The following is an 18,232-nucleotide window of genomic DNA, read 5'->3' as shown; positions in this document are numbered from 1 at the left end:
AACATTGAAAACTCAGAACATTGAAAGTGTGCTTCATAACATTAAAACAACATTGCACAAGTAAATAATATTACCTCCCCCTACAACACCACTTAACTAACAAACACCCTTTCTGCTGCATTTCTGCAGGGGGGAAAGCCCCCCTGCATCCCCACCCCCTAAATTAAATATACCAACTCCAAGATTGTACTACAGTGGAAAAAAAGTTAATTTCCTAACCTCAGTGTATGGTGGTTAGGAAATTAACTTTTTCCTCTCCAGAAACGTAGTAGAAAGTTTGTTAGGTATTGTTATAGGTGGAGAGGATGTTATGCTTTGTAGTTTTCAATGTTATGAAGCACACTTTCAGTGTTCTGAATTTTCAATGTTTTGGGTTTTCAATGTTTTGGGATTTAGATGTTTTGGTCTCAATGTTATGAAATTCAACATTATGAAATTTCGATGTTATGAAGTAGACCCATATATATATATATATATATATATATATATATATAATATATATATATATATATATATATATATATATATATATATATATATATATATATATATATATATATATATAAAGAGAGAGAGACGGGTCTACTTTATTTTGCTGAATCTCATTTCATTGAATTTCATTTTACCCCAACCACTTTGCTGAAAACTCAAATTACTGAAAACTCATTTAACTGAATCTCGTTTCACTGAACTGCAGTTAGTATATATGGCACTGTGTAGAGTACTGAAAGGCAAGTGAAAGGTATATGCCCTCTTCCCCACTGTAGTGTGATCCTGGAGTTAGTATATATATTTAGGGGGGATGAGGGCACAGCCCCCATATTGGGGGGTTGGGGGCATAGGCCCCACTTAGTTTGAGTACATATTGTCTTCTGGAGAGAGTTAGTCATTGGTGTTGTAACTATGCATGTCTATTGTTTAAAATGTATTGCTTTGAAAATGTTGGTAAAATACAATATCAAACAAACAAGGTGGAGGGCTGTGCCCCCCACACCACCCCTAACTATATGCACTAACTCCAGGATTTCACTACAGTGGGGAAAAGAGCATATACCATTTACTTGCCTTATAGTACTCTACACGGTGCCATATATACTATGTTCAGTTCAGTGAAATGAGATTCAGTGAAATGAGTTTTCAATAATTTGTGTTTCCAGCTATGTAGTCGGGGTGAAATTAAATTCAGTGAAATGAGATTCAACTAAACAAAGTAGACCAATATATATGTAAATATTCTAGATCAGAAATGGAATTCTTAGATGTGAAGATATACAAGAATTTGGAAGACTGTTTTAATACAGGGTTGTATCAGAAGAATTGTAAAAGGAATAACATCTTGTACAGAAATAGTATGCACCCTCAACATATCTACAGAAATATAATGAAAGGGCAGTATATGCATATCTCTAGACTTAATTATGATAATGACATGTTTAATAACAATTTAGTAAAATTTGAAAAAAACTTTTATATCAAAAATATAAACCTAGTGAAATAAAAAGATGAGTGATCAGGCCAAAGTTTTACAAAATGAAAAAGCTGCACCTTATTTTTCAGACTCTAGTGCATTAGACCTTAATGAGATTAACGCCTCTAGACAGCAGCCCTTAATTCCTTTGACATTGCAATGCTCTAATAATTTGATAGTGTTAAAGAAGTTACAAAGAAAAATTGGTATATATTGCTATCTGATGAAAAAATAAGCAATTTTGTTCATCATCACCCACGTTTCATTATAAGAACAAGAAAAACTTAAAATGTCTCTTATGATATGAATCTAATTTTATAGACAATAACTCTACAGAATAGAGGTACAGTTCCATTTGGTAACTGTAATTTTTGTAGTGTTCTAAATATCACTAGCACTTTTTTACATCCAGTGACTAATACGACTTTTAGGTTTCAAGTTATGGCAACTTGTACTACTAAAACCGTTATTTACTTGGCAGCCTGTAAGTCATGTAATTTATTTTATATAACGAAAATGAAAAGGACAATAAGAGAGCATATTTGGGGATATATTACAGCAATGACTAAATCTGATATTGATAGAAGCACTCTAGCTAAACATAACACTGAATTTGGTGATGAACATAGTTTTAGTTTTATGGTTATTGAATGTCTATTAGAGACATTGTGTTTAAGTGATTTTAATAATTTAATAGAAATGCATGAATCTAACTCAATTGTTAGGTTAATTGTAGACAGATATCCTGGTTTAAATAGAAAGGTTCCATTAAAACCATTTTTGAAAGCACATACCTTAAGATACGAATATACTCTAAATAGATCTAATGCTTATTTTGTGATGTTTTTAATTGGCCATGGTTCTGATAGGACAATATGTGACTGATGTTAATTAATGTCTTTATTTAAATCATTTACCTTGTTTGTTTAAATGTTCTGAAGAAGAACCAATTTTTCTGGCTGCGAAAATGCTTACCATATTAAAGTCTTTCATTTTATTTGTACTTGCTATAACGGGTCTATGTCATTTAATCGACCGTTCAAATTTTTGAATACCAGAAGTTCGAACAGGAAAGTTTGAAAATTGAAAATGTCAAAGCCACAGAAATATGAATTCTTTCTCTGGGAAAGATTTGGTTGGCTGTTTCTGTGGCTTTGACATTTTCTCCACTGTGATGCGAAAGTTACGGAATGGGTTAAGGTAAGTGCGAGTCTGATGGACGTTGGGGTTAGGGTGCGGGTAAGGTATGTGTGCAATAGTGACGGACTTTAGGGTTAGAGTGTGGGTAAGGTAAGTGTGCAATAGTGACGGACCTTAAAGTTAGGGTTTGGGTTAAGGTTATTGCATAGATAGTTATGTATGTAAGGTTTAGTATAGGTTTATTAGGTTTTTGGTGGGCTTGTGTTGTGTGTGTGTTTTACGGAACAGCAAACTTTTTCCCTGGGAAAAAAATTCGCTGTTCTGAGGTTTCGATGTTATCACATTTCGAACTTCCAAGTTCGAACATATGGTGTTCAAAATTTTGGAAGTTCAATTATGTGACATAGACCCACTATAACTGCCGTGTGTCATCCTTGCACACTTTTGTTTTTATAACTATAGATATATATATATATATATATATATATATATATATAGATAATATATATATATATATATATACATATATATGTGTGTGTGTGTGTGTGTGTATATATATATATATATATATATATATATATATATATATATATCTATATATGTCTATCTATCTATCTATATATATATATATATATATATATATATATATATATATATATATATATATATATGTGTGTGTGTGTCATTTATTTTATCAGGTGCTCAATCTCTAATTACTCATAACCATGTTGTTGGCTGTAGCAAGGGAAATTTGGAACATTCTGGGCAGCATAGTCACTCCTCCCCTTGTAGATGGTCAAAATGTACAAAAAACAGATTGATAGTTTACAAGGTATCATTAATCAATCTTGCTTATAGACAGCTTACAAAATAAACTACTGATTTATTAAAGACAGTCAAATAATCTGAATAAACCGAATACACAGACATTTTGCAATCTGTCAACTAAGCAATCATGATCACTTATTTGACAGCTTGCAAGCTGTCAAACTTTTTTTAAACATTCAGTCCCCTTAGAAGTTGGCACATGGAGTAGCTGCTCTGTTTGCCTTGCCCATGCCATGACACTGGTTGAATGTGCTGCTTACATGGATTGTAAATACTCAATGTTTACTGCTTGTTTTAACAATGCATTTTAGCTTGAAATCTAGCCGCTTATTCATTTCTAAGACTGATTGCTAGCAGAGAAAGAAAGAGAGAGATAGAGAGATCATACTTTACATGTTTTTACAATGATGAAGCTTCTTCCAAATTTAAGTGTTATTGGAAAAGAATGGAAAAATAAGGCTGGCATAGGGAAGGGAAGATCTACGTGGTGGTTCCATTACTAAAATGCAATATACCAATGATGAATCTTCAGCACTGTAATAAAACATTTATTTTTTTATTTTTATTTTACATTTGTTTAGCGGGAAATTCCAACTGGAACAAGGTCAATTTACAGCGGAGGCCCGGGGAGAAAAGCTCCATAACATAGCAGTACAAATACAACAAATGACAAAAACATTTCTGTACAGTGGCATATATACAACCAGAGCTCCATGTCTTTAATGACAACACATGATCCACGAATGACAGAAAATTTTAATACAGTGGCATATATACAATCAAGGAGATTTTTCGTACCTTAGTTTGATTTGAGCAAGCTTGGTATATAGATAGCAAAACTTTGAATTCCCTATTGGTAGTACAAAGCATAAAAATGAAGGAATGGAATCTGGGAAAATAATGCTATTCGGGAGATATGCCATAGCGTGAGAAATAGTTTGTAGGATAGTAGTTCCTGATAGGGAGTATTTGAGGAGTACAGAATAGTGGAGGTAAGTAGTGAGGAGATGAGGTGTGGCAAGTTTGGAGAGCAGAGAAGATTTTATGTGATACAGGGGCAGAGCCATGATTGCAAGAGGTGCGACTTTAGTGATGTCTTGAAAAGTGAGATGGGTGGTGCAGAGGAGATAACTTTGGGGGAGGTTATTCCATTGCCTAGCAATGGTGTGGGAGAACAGACTTTTCCCTGCAGTGTTTTTGGCTTTGGTTATGCAGAGCAGGGTTTGTTGGATGAGCGTAGAGGGCGATTTGCAGAATATTGGTTTAGAAGTTGGTTTAGGGCTGCGGTTTTCTGAGGGTTCCTTATTATGTTGAAGGTGAGGACTAATTAATGATAGCTAATTAGCTGAGGGAGTTTTAACCACTGTAGTTGCTTCAAGGCAAGACAGTGATGACTTCTAAAAGTGAAGTTGTTAGTGAATTTTGCAATTTTATTGTAACATGACTCTAGTTTCTTTAGGTCTGTTTTCCTGCTATGAATTAGGATTGGTGATGCATACATTAGGGTAGACAAGAGGTGGGTTTGGGCTAAGGAGATTCTAGCTTGGTCCGATAGGAACTGTTTGTGTTTGTATAGGGTTCCTAGTTTCTTATGTACCTTTGTTTAAATCATATTTGCAGGAAAATACACCCTATCATCCCAGACCAAAGTGAGAAGCAGTGTCTCTACACCCCTCCTACTTATCTATATTAAGTCTCAGACTGCTGCACCTCAGTGTAAGGGGAGTTTTTCAAAAGACAGTGCAGTTTGTATGCTTTTATAGAAATGATATAAATTTCACATAAGTGATTGCACTTTCGAGTGTTAATTACTAATAAGTCACATTGTTGCCTGGTCTTCTGGAAAACTGCTTATTTAAATGTTTACCTTATTCAGATGTATCCCCATGCTTCTCAAGTTGATAAGTTATGGTCTTATATGCAATTGCGGTAATGTGTTTTGTGCAGAAATTCAAGGACTATCATATTTAGAACTCATGCATTTCAAGTGAATGAAGTAAACAAGATAGCGAGTTATACAGTTAGCTAGCTAGCTAGATTGATAGAGAGAAGGAAAGATAGACAGATAATATCAAAATATTAAAGAAAATATGCAAAATATTAGGTTTAGGGGAGCACATTTTACAAGCACTGGGAAAGGAATGCATTCTCTAAACATACAGTAAAAGACATTTTACTTATCTAATGCAGCAGTCCTCACAGACCCACCCCATACACACGCACACACACACACACACACACACACACACACACACACACACATATATATATATATATATATATATATATATATATATATATATATACCATTTATTCATTTTATTTATATATCTTAACTGTGGAGCTTTTCTCCCTGGGCCTCTGCTTAAAATGGACCTACATCCAGTCGGACACTCCCAGTCAACAAATATAAATAAATAAATTAATTAATTAATATTTTTTCTAAATTCCATTCAGTCAAAGGTGAGTCAAACTTTATCAGTTTTTCAATGTCCTAAAGAGCTACGTAAACATTCATGACTATTTAAAATAAATTTTTGCAGGGATGACAACCCTCCCTATATTCTCCATGTGAGATGCTCTACCTCCACCCCCCACCACCCAGACACATACACACACTGGCTTGTAAATACAAACTCCATGGGCACAGAATTGTCAGTAATGTTGAAAAAACAACTGTTGCATACTTTTCGACTTGCAGACTTTGAAAATAGATACAAATGGGGGGCGTGGCCAAGGATGTGCCTTGAGTAGCAGCACTTTCTTTCAGCTCTGCCTTATCGTTTTTTTATGACAGGAATTTTTATTTAAAACTTACTTAAATACATTTTTTTATATATTTAGTTGCTTTTAATAGTCTTCTGATTTAGTATTAAATTACTTTTTAAGCTTTTTTAACTATTCCTGTCAAAAAATAAGAGACAAGTTTCTGGCATCTGGATTAAACATGAGCTTTACAAAATCCTCTCATCAGGACTCAGCAATAAAAAAAGAGTTTCAAACTCTTTTAACTACTGTTCAGGAATTATCCAGAAAAAATTGACAGAATAGATGTGAAGATTAATGTTTTTAAAGAAAATACTTCTCAACAAGTGGAGACTTTACATCAGGACCTTAAGCAGCAGAAGAAACAAATTACAGGTATTGAAACATCTTTAAATTACATGGACAGCAGAATACAACAAACTGAACATAATTTAAAATTCCTTCTGAAGCAAAATACCCTGCTTCAAACTAAAATAGATGATCCTGAGAACAGATCTCAAAGAAATAACATAAGGATCTTTGGGCTGTCAGACAACCTATAAGAAAACAACTTGGAGAAATGTTTAACCTTATGGCTACCAGATATCTTACAGCTTCCTGAAGCACTTTCTTTTGGTATGGAAAGAGCTCACAGGTCTTTATCTATTTCCAAATCTGTCAGAAGTAATTCCACAAAATCTGTCATAGTCAAATTGTTATCATCCCATGATAAAGAAATAATATTGAAGACTGCTTGGTCTAAGTCACCTATTAAATACAAAGATAACACCATTCCTTTTGACAATGACTATTCTACACCTGTCATAACTAAAAGGAAACAATTTCAACCTTTACTAAAAGAAGTAAAAAAAACAGCACAGATAAAATCTGACCTGCTTTTCCCTTCTAGGCTGAGAATCTTCCTTCCAGATGGTCCTAAGATTTTTGAAGAAATGGATGCAACTCTTAAGTATATAAAATTGAACACAATTTTGGATAAAATAGATGACATGGACTGGGCTAGTTCCAGTCTCAAAAGAATTGCTGAAAATGGAACCTACAAAACTGTTGATCACAAGAAGAAACTTAAAAAATAACCATATTACTTCATGTTTTTTATTTTCTTTTTCCTTACATAGGAATGTTTTCTTGTGACCCAGTGGTTTGGGAAAATGACAACGGTTCAACAGGTGAGTGGTATTGTATTCTTTGTTATATTGTTTTTGGCTTATGTTTCTTACTGAATAGTTTATTAGACTCTAATAACTGCCTTTAGTTTTTTTTGCTTTATCTTTTATCTCTATTAATAACCTTTAGCTCTTTGTGTTATAACTACTTCTTGCATATTTATAGTATATGTTATACATTTAGCTTTTTTTAAATATACTATGTTTAATAGAAAAATATCCACTTATTTCCCCTGCTTACTTGTGCCTTTGAACATATAAACTCATCATCATCTTCTTTCGGCTGTTCCTGTTAGGGGTCACCACAGTAGATCACCTGTTTCCATTTCTTCCTGTCCTCTGCATCTTGCTCTGTCACACCAACCACCTGCATGTCCTCTCTCACCATATCCATAAACCTTATCTTAGGCCTTCCTCTTCCTTTTACCTGCTAGCTTCATCCTTAGCATCATTTTCCAAATATACTCCGCATCCCTTCTCAGCACATGTCCAAACCAACGTAATCTTGCCTCTCTGGCTTTGTCTCCAACCCTTCCAACCTGGGCTGACCCTCTAATATACTTATTCCTAATCCTGTCCACCCTCGTCACACCCAGTGCAAATCTTAACATCTTTAACTCTGCCACATCCAGCTCAAACTCCTGCCTTTTTGTCAATGCCACTGTCTCCAACCCCTATAACATAGCTGGTCTCACTACCCTCTTGTAGACCTTCCCTTTCACTCTTACAGGTACTCGTCTGTCACAAATCACTCCTGACACTTTTCTCCACCCACTCCATCCTGCCTGTACTCTCTTCTTCACCTCTCTTCCACACTCACCGTTACTCTGAACTACTGACCCCAAGTATTTAAACTCATTCACCTTCGCCACCTCTACTCCTTGCATTCTCACCATTCCTCTATCCTCCCTCTCATTCACACACATATATTCTGTCTTAGTCCTGCTGACCTTCATTCCTCTTCTCTCTAGAGCATATCTCCATCTCGCCAGGGTCTCCTCCACCTGTTCCCTACTCTCACTACAGATCACAATATCATCTGCAAACATCATAGTCCATGGGGACTCCTGTCTGATCTCGTCTGTCAACCTGTCCATCACCATTGCAAATAAGAAAGGGCTCTGAGCTGATCCTTGATGTAACCCCACCTCCACCTTAAACGCATCCGTCACTCCTACCGCAGACCACACCACTGTGACACTACCCTCGTACATATCCTATAAAACTCTTACATACTTCTCTGACACTCCTGACTTCCTCATACAATACCACAACTCCTCTCTAGGCACCCTGTCATATGCTTTCTCCAAGTCTACAAAAACACAATGCAACTCCTTCTTCATCAGTTTCAAGCTTCATAAACATCACTCTATCCGGCACCCTTTTTCACCTCCAAAACACTCTTCGCATACTGTTCCTTCAGAATAACTCCTACGCCATTTCTCCTCCCATCCACACCATTATACAACAATTTGAACCCACCTCCGATACACCCAGCCTTACTCCCCTTCCATCTGGTCTCTTGCACACACAAAATATACCAACCTTCCTTCTGTCCATCATATCAGCTAGCTCTCTCCCTATACCAGTCATACTGTTAACATTCAAAGTTCCGACCCTCACTACCACAGTCCTAGCCTTTCTCCTCTCTTCCTGCCTTCAGCCATGCCTTCCACCTCTTCTCTTCTCTTCATCTCCTTCAGCCAACAGTAGCCCAATTTCCGCCAGCACCCTGTTGGCTAACAGTACTGGTTACAGTCATTGTTAACCCGGGCTTCAACTGATCCGGTATAGAAATATTAACTGGTGACTGCATGAAAAGATTTGGTGAAGTTTTACGCCAGATGCCCTTCCTGACGCAACCCTCCCCATTTATCTGGGCTTGGGACCGGCACAAAGAAATGCACTGGCTTGTGCATCCCCAGTGGCTGGGTTGCCATATAGACTGCGTTATTTAATTTGTTTTTGTTCACTGATACTAAGTAGCTGCATATTACTGGGATTCTATAGTATGTGTTCTTATAACAGTCCCTTCCTGCATTTCATTAATCTGATACATATGTTAAGGTTTTAATATTTATTCATTTGTCCTCTCTCTTCACAGCCTATGATTTAGCTTTGGTATATGTCTTTTGAGTAGTTGTTGGTATACAGAAAAAATTATCCGGGTGTTAATTCTTGGCATTGATTAGCAGTTTTGTTTCTTGATTCATTGCTCGTTTCTGTGTCGGGCTGTTGAATGCCTGTCTTTGATTACATTTTGGGTGACTGTTTTCATGTACCTTTGTGGTTATGTTTTTGTTTGGTGGAAGGTTGGGTGCCAGGGTGGCAACTAGACACCGTAAAAAAAACAAAAAAAAAAAATCCTCTGCCTATCATGAGTGGACAGGTGATCCGCTGTGGCAAGCCCTAACCGGGAAAAGCCAAAAGAAGAAGAAGAAGAAGAGCTTAGTGGATTTGTTTGGTACTTTTATTGTGGTGCTGCCTTTGTTTGCTTAAGCCCTGTTCATTGGTGATAGTGGGCTTTATTCAATATTGGAGTACGGTAGTTCCATGAGTTGTATCTCCCTTTTTTTTTTTTCTTTTTTTCTTTTTTTCTGCCTCTCAAGGCTGCTTTTTCTCAGTGGGGAGATTAAGGGTTGCTGGAGTATCCCGTGAAGCTCTTGAGACTCATGTTACCTTCAGATGTTGTCTCAAATAACTGTTGCTTCCCATTGAAGATTTGGAGGAAGCTCGCGCTTCCTGCAGCCTGAAGACAAGACCATATTTACAACTTGAGCTTCTCTGATGAGCTGTTTGATGTCACCTTCAGCCTGATGGCTGTTGTTAAAAAGCAGTAACTCTTTCTTTTTTTCCTTTCCAGCTTTGTTTGAACTATGCAACATATTTCTATCAGTTCTTGCAGTTTAAATAAGGCAAAAACATTTCTAAATAAGCAACTAAATCTTTGATATAAGCAAACTTCCTTTTATTACAATATAAAAAGTATTTGATATATTTATCTAATTAGTAAGTAGTGAGAGGTTGTATTCTTGTAATTCTAAAGCAACAAGACTATTCTCTTTAATAGCATGATTATACATAGGGTTGCCACCTGTTCCACTTTGCGAAAGACAGTCTCCTTTTGAGCAGTTGTGTCCTATAAATCTTTGGAAAAATGACAAGTGCCTTGAGATTTTGGGACAAGAATATTGCTTATATTTTCTTTAGAAAATGCATAAAACAGTTATTCTGTATCTGAGACTTTTATGTGTTACATGAAATAGAATTGGCAACTAAAATGTTATAAGAATAAGATTTTATTTAGGCAAAAAAACAGTAAACTTCTGTCCTTTGTACTGGTCATAGATATGTTTTGCCTAGCATAATCAGACATCTGTACTAAGAATGTCCCTCTTTGGGCAATATATGTTTTAAAGTTGTTCTTTGAGATTCTCCTCTGAGCTGAGAGGCTTTATGTTTCTCCTCAGTAGAAAGCAAAAGAGAAAGGTCTTATTATGTCATACAGCAATCATTATTATTTAATTTAAAGCAAACTTGCTGCAGTCTTATTACAAGATATAAAGTAGCGGTACAAACTTAATTTTTTTTAAAACATTTAATATACTGCTTTTATTATCTGTATTTTAATATTTATGTAAGCTTAATAAATAGATTTGGTTCTTTCCAACTGTATATTTAAGAAGGCTATATTTCCGGTTAAAAGCTTGTTAAACAGTAATTATTTTACTCTTTCTAGACTTATAGTCAAATATTTTTTTTTTACATTAAATAGATTTTGGTTTGCCTTTATAGGATATATCCTCTGTTAAATTCATATTATATCTTACAAATGATTGGTTTACTATATCTCTGGTTTATAATAGAATAATTTAATTATTTAAAGGAAAATATGGATATATACATTTATGCACTTACATTTTTAATTGTTTCCAAATAACTTTGTTATACTACTTCTTATATAATATGAAGTAAGTGTGTTGATCTAATATAGATTTACTATTTTGGTAATAACATATCTCTACAGTTTTAAAAAATAAATAATAACTTAATTTTAAATTCCTGATTATATTTCCACTTAATACAGTAGATAACTATGTATTAACTCTTACATTTTTTGATAACTTTAGTTATAGAAATATTTATTGCAATTATTGTAATTTCTCATTCTTATAGTACAACTAATTTATAATATTAGATTATTTTCCTTATGCCATGCTATTTTTTTGTTAAAATTCAATTTAAGTTATATTGTCTACATGTTAATTAAGCATAGATTATTTGATGACTTCTTCCCTTCATAACATAGACATTATTATCCACAAGCCATGTTTTTAATTATGAACTAGTTCATACTTAGATGGAGCTAGACAGAAACTTGCTGCTAGTAGGTTAGTCAATTTGGGTAATTAATGTCACTCAAATTAGGAGTTTATAACTCCAGGTGGGTTGTTGAGGGATTTGATGGTATAAAACACTGTTACTACTTTTTGTTAGTTTTCTTTTTGATGTTCCCTAAAACAATTATAAAAAAGTATTTATATATTCATTTCAATTTTAGATCTTCTTATTTTTGTTTCATTCTGTGTATTGCTGCATTTCCAACATTTGCTAACTTTACCTCATAGTTCTAATTTTACAGAAAGCTCTTTTGAGTATATACTTCTTTCCAATACTCATACAATATGACTTTTTGCATTGTATTTCCCTTAACATAAATGGTATGAATAACCCTAACAAGAGAAGATCTTTAAATAAATATCTCCAGTTAAATAACTCACAATTAGTCTTTCTGCAAGAAACTCATTTGTTAGAGGTGATGTTTCCAAGTTAGAATCTAAATCCTTTTCAACACTCCATAGCTCTCAACACTGTCAAAAAAATTAGAGGTTTTGCAATACTTTGGAATAACAAATTACCACAACCTAAAATTACAGATTCATACAAAGATAATAAAGGTATGATAGCTTCTATTGTAATAGAGTTAAATAACTTAACCTTCACTCTAATTAATATGTACTGGATTCCTGGCTTTGGTCAAAGCTCAGCTCAGCAACATATAGATCATATTATTCAATTCTCTAAAGGTAAAATTATATTAGCTGGGGATTTCAACTGCATTTTTGATAGTTCTGACTCTTCTTTTAAAGGTAACAGAAAAGTTTCGAGTTCAGCCAAACTCCTAAAAGAATTTACAAATTAATTTTTATTAAAGGACATTGATAATTATGCGGACACAAAATCATTAGGTTATACTTTCTTTTCACACAGGCATAACTCATTGACAAGAATAGACAGAGTCTTTATTTCCAATGGTTTAATTGATTTTCTAAGTAATGTGAAAATTATTTCAGATCATAACTCCATAACAACACATACATACATGTATATATATATATATATATATATATATATATATATATGGATCACCTTCAGATGCCCGAAATCGCGTTTCGCCGACACACAAATCACCAACACCAAAAGACCGACAACAAAAAATACAGACAACGCAAAACACCGAAAACCATTACACCAACACACTACACGTAAACAACACAGTACACTACATAACATATCCACTATCCCTAACCCAAACCCTAACCCTAAGGTCCGACACTACCGCACACTTAACCTACCTGCACACTAACCCTAACTCACTTACCCACCCCTAACCCCAAGGTCCGACACTACCGCACACTCACCCTACCTGCACCCAAACCCTAACTCACTTACCCACCCCTAACCCCAAGGTCCGACACTACCACACACTCACCCTACCTGCACCCTAACCCTAACTCACTTAACCCACCCCTAAACCCACAGTCCCTCACTATCGCACACACACCCTACCTGCACCCTAACCCTAACTCACTTAACCCACCCCTAAACCCACAGTCCCTCACTATCGCACACTTACCTGTCCGCTCCCTAACACTAAATCCCTCACTCTATCGCACACTTACTGAGTCCGTCGGGTTCTCACCTTGTCGGTCATCTGCGTTGTCGGTGTTTTCGTCCCGTCGGATTCCGTGTCGGCGAAACGCGTTGTCGGGCATCTGAAGGTGACCCATATATATATATATATATATATATATATCTATATATATATATATCAATATATATATATATATATATATATATATATATATATATATATTTATACTCGTTACAATGTTCAGATAAAATGGATACCAGCATATATCACTAAATTAAAGGATTTTAACACCTTTATATTAGAGGAAGCTCATATTTTTTTGGAAGTTAACACCAATAATATTACATCTGAAATTTTCATCTAGGATGCCATGAAGGCATATTTGTATGGCAGAATAATTAACTGGTATAAACAATACTTTTATGGGATAAAGATTTAAAAGAGATACAATCTAAACCTGATACTTTGAATCTTGATTTATCAAAAAAAAAAAAAAAAAAAACTAGACAAATCCAAATTGGAGGAAATAAAACACTAAACAAGAAATATATTGAAATTTAAACCATAAAACTATGATCAGTCTTGAAAATTTTTAATTTATTAATTTCTCAATAAATCCCAGATTTTTAAATATCTTAGCCAATAAAGTAAAAAGATTAAATACATTTAATCATATTAAAGAAATATATTCACCTAAGAAAAAAAGTATCTGACTTACATAACATATTAAATGAATTTAGAGAATATTTCCTCAAGCTGAACCAAACTTCTACTTTAATAGATCCAATAAAATACATTCTAGATGTTATTAATAAAAACATTAAAAAGAAATTAACAGAAGAACAAACCATTCTACTTGATAGTCAAATTATTTTTAAAGGATGTTCAAGAACAAATTAAAACACTCAAACAAAACAAAGCACCTGGTAATGATGGTATTATTCCAGAAATATACAAATTTTACTGAAAGAAGCTCTAACATTGTTACTTTCAGTGTTTAACACAATACAAAATAATAATACCATCCCTCCGTCCTGGAAATATACATTTATCTCTCCCATTTTAAAGTCTGAAAAAGACCCTACTAAATGTAATTTATATAGACCTATATCATTATTAAACATGGATTATAAAATGTTTATTCCATATATGCAAAAAGGCTTAAAAATGTTCTTCTCAACTTAGTAGAAGACCAAACAGGTTTTATAATGAATAGAACAACTTTTGATAATATTAAAATAATAATAACCTTAATTGAATCAACTAAAAACAATTTAACTATAGTTAGTTTAGACATAAATTATGCTTTTGACACAGTCAGTTGGAATTACCTTTTCACTCTTTTACAGGAACTTAAGTTTTCAAATAATTTTATAAATCTTATCAGCCAGTTATATACAGACTCTAAAGCTTATGTCAAAATTGGTTCTAATATATCTCAGTCCATACCTATAACTAAAGGGACTAAACAAGGCTGTCCTTTATCCGCTCTTTTAGTTACTTTAGTTATGGAACCTTGGGCGAACCTGATTAGAGGAGATAGTAATATTAAAGGTTCCGATATAAATCTTAATGAATCTTAAAAGATTCAATTGTTTGTGGATGGCATTCTGATTACTTTGGGAGGTGTAAACCCAAAAATCCAGGAATTATTTGATGATATAGACTACTTTCAGAAAAACTCCGGTCTTAAATTTAACCATAACAAAACACAAATCCTGTTAACTGCCCCCCCCCCAAAAAGTACAATATTCAAAATTAATATGAAATATATATACCTCAATCCCAGTGCATAAAACATTTAGGGATAATAATAGCTAGTAACATAAAAGAAATACTAAAATTAAATTTTGAAAATTGCTTAATAGAAACAGACTGATAGAGAAATGGTCTAAAATAAAATTCTCAATGGAAGAGAAACTATCTGTTATAAGTGATACTTCTTCCAAAAATCTTATATATAGTTCAGTCTATCTCCATATCTCTACCTTATACAATAAAAAGAAAGTTTAACACTATGATTAAAACATTTTTTTGTCACCCAATTAAACCTAGGACATCTTTATCATATCATATGTATAGCTGGAATAATGGAGGTATTGCTTTTCCAAATTTAGAAATATACTATATTTCTGCAGTTATTAAGACTATTTTGTTCCTTATAGATAGTAAATATTCAGCAAAATGGAAAGATTTTTTTTTATCTTCATCACAAAATTTAAATAATAATAATGATCTTCTTAAGTTAAATCTAGTAAACAACATATTCATATGGAAGCTAAAGGAATATATTACTCTTTGCCCTACCCTAAACTTTATATCAAACTAGGTCAATATTATTTTAAAATCCTTTAAAAATTTAATTCTTAGGTCTCAATCATATGATGCTTGGTTAATACTTATTTGTCCTATAGCATACACACAAGGAGTTATTTTCTCTACATATTTTCACAAAATGTCAATATTTGAATTAAATAATTTCATTTATTGGCATCAAATGTTTAAGAATCGTGAATTACAATCTATTGATACTTTACTGATAGAGAATGATCTACATTCATCATTATGGCTTGACTTACAAAAAGCCAGAAATTATATTAAAATAGATTTGATATATTACCTTCTTCAGTTAAAAATTTAATTCCCAAACTTCATTATTTCATTGCTATTAGACAAAAGAATAATTTAATTAAAATTATCCTTTCAAATATATATATATAAAATTATCAAATCTGATCTTGATATATTTTCTGATAATTTTGGGAAATACTTCTCTAATATTAATAATAATAACTCATTGGATAAGGATACATTGAATTTTCTTCAATCAGCAGGTAGCACTACATCTTCAGTTAAATGGAGAATCTTTGTCTGGAGATTTTTAAATAGATCTTTCATTACCCCATATAGCATAAATAAGATAGATGTATAGGGAAAATATTCTCTATTGGAGATGTATGAAAGTTCAGAATGTTGACTGGTCACACATTTCTTATGACTGTTTACATTTGAAAAAAATCTGGGAAGATATTAATAATTTCTTGCAAGCAATTTTACTGATAATTTTCACCTTACCAAATCATTACTACATCTCTACATTAGATTTCCCTGGCTGCTGTGCGTTCCTGCCTTTGGTGTTCCTTTATAACCCCCCTGACCACCTTTAGGTCTGGGTTCTTGCATCCCATCCACAACTGCTATTCTCCTCTCCTACTTTAAGGAACAAAAGCTATCCCACCTTGTGGAGCCTACACGTGGAAAGATAAAAGAAATATAACCCCCCTGACCACCTTTAGGTCTGGGTTCTTGCATCCCATCCACAACTGCTATTCTCCTCTCCTACTTTAAGGAATAAAAGCTATCCCACCTTGTGGAGCCTACACGTGGAAAGATAAAAGAAACAGTATAACCCCCCTGACCACCTTTAGGTCTGGGTTCTTGCATCCCATCCACAACTGCTATTCTCCTCTCCTACTTTAAGGAACAAAAGCTATCCCACCTTGTGGAGCCTACACGTGGAAAGATAAAAGAAACAGTATAACCCCCCTGACCACCTTTAGGTCTGGGTTCTTGTATCCCATCCACAACTGCTATTCTCCTCTCCTACTTTAAGGAACAAAAGCTATCCCACCTTGTGGAGCCTACACGTGGAAAGATAAAAGAAATATAACCCCCCTGACCACCTTTAGGTCTGGGTTCTTGCATCCCATCCACAACTGCTATTCTCCTCTCCTACTTTAAGGAACAAAAGCTATCCCACCTTGTGGAGCCTACACGTGGAAAGATAAAAGAAAGTATGTCCTAGAGCTCCTGCTCGTCTTAATCTTTTTGTATTTTTCTTTCCCAGTGAATTTGTAAAACCCAAAGTCAGCACTGCCAGTAGTCAGCAACTAACCCCCCCTCCTCCTCTCCACCAACTGATCATATATTTCCCAATAATATCCCTAGCTACTTGCCTCTCGCTTTAAACCACAAGCTCTGTAAGCAGCAATTATTGAAATATCTGCTGCGGTCATTAGGTGCCCCTTACTACTAGGGTTTTTCCTCTGGAAATTGCCTCTACCTAGCAAACTCTCTATCTCACCTACTGTTAGCCCCTTTCTGCTCCACTTTTCTCTTTCTACTTGCTCTGATACTTCTAGCTTCTACTTGCTCCTACCTCTTGTCACCAAATATATTTACATCCCCTTGCCTTACTTACCTTCTTTCTGAGCACTTCACTGATTGTTTTCCTCCTGGACCTCTTCTTCTTGGGCTCTTCCCTGTTCTTCATTACCTCCCTTTCATAGACCTAGCCATTGCATAAGTACTAATACCGTTTTTCTCCTTTTTCTATTATTGCCCACTACTTTTTCCTATCTATACCTCTACACCCTTGTTATACTCACTATCACTAACTCCCCCTCCAATAATCTTTTTCCTTCTCCAGACCTATACTATCACTACCCTTCCATTTTTCTGCCTGCCCCCTACTCCTCCCCCCTCTCCCATTCAATCCCACTTCCTCTCATAACCTATAAATACACCTGCCCTGATTCGCGCCACTTCTCTACATTAGATTTCCCTGGCTGCTGTGCGTTCCTACCTTTGGCGTTCCTTGTAAGTAGCATGTTTTTGCTTCTACTTGCTGTTGCATTTTAACTGTAATTTTTAATATGTGGCTTTTCCTTGTAAACTGTGCTAACATTTAATGTTATATCTGTACTTTTGTGCATTAGACTGCTAAGTTATATCTGTACTTTTGTGCATTAGATGCTAAAGAAGATCTTAAGACTCGTACAGTGGCCATACGGTTGATTCTGATCAACGCCTAAATCTGTATGCTCTCACTACTTTGCATTCATCTAGGTTACATAAGGATTTTATTGACAGGGTATAAAGTAGTTATCTCTGCCTTTTTAGTGCCCTAATATTCCCTTACCCAGACTT

This window comes from Protopterus annectens, chromosome 3.part0 (assembly GCF_019279795.1).
Source record: "Protopterus annectens isolate FY-2018-M chromosome 3.part0, PAN1.0, whole genome shotgun sequence".
Taxonomy (NCBI): Eukaryota; Metazoa; Chordata; order Ceratodontiformes; family Protopteridae; genus Protopterus; species Protopterus annectens.
This window is presented reverse-complemented; position numbering follows the sequence as displayed.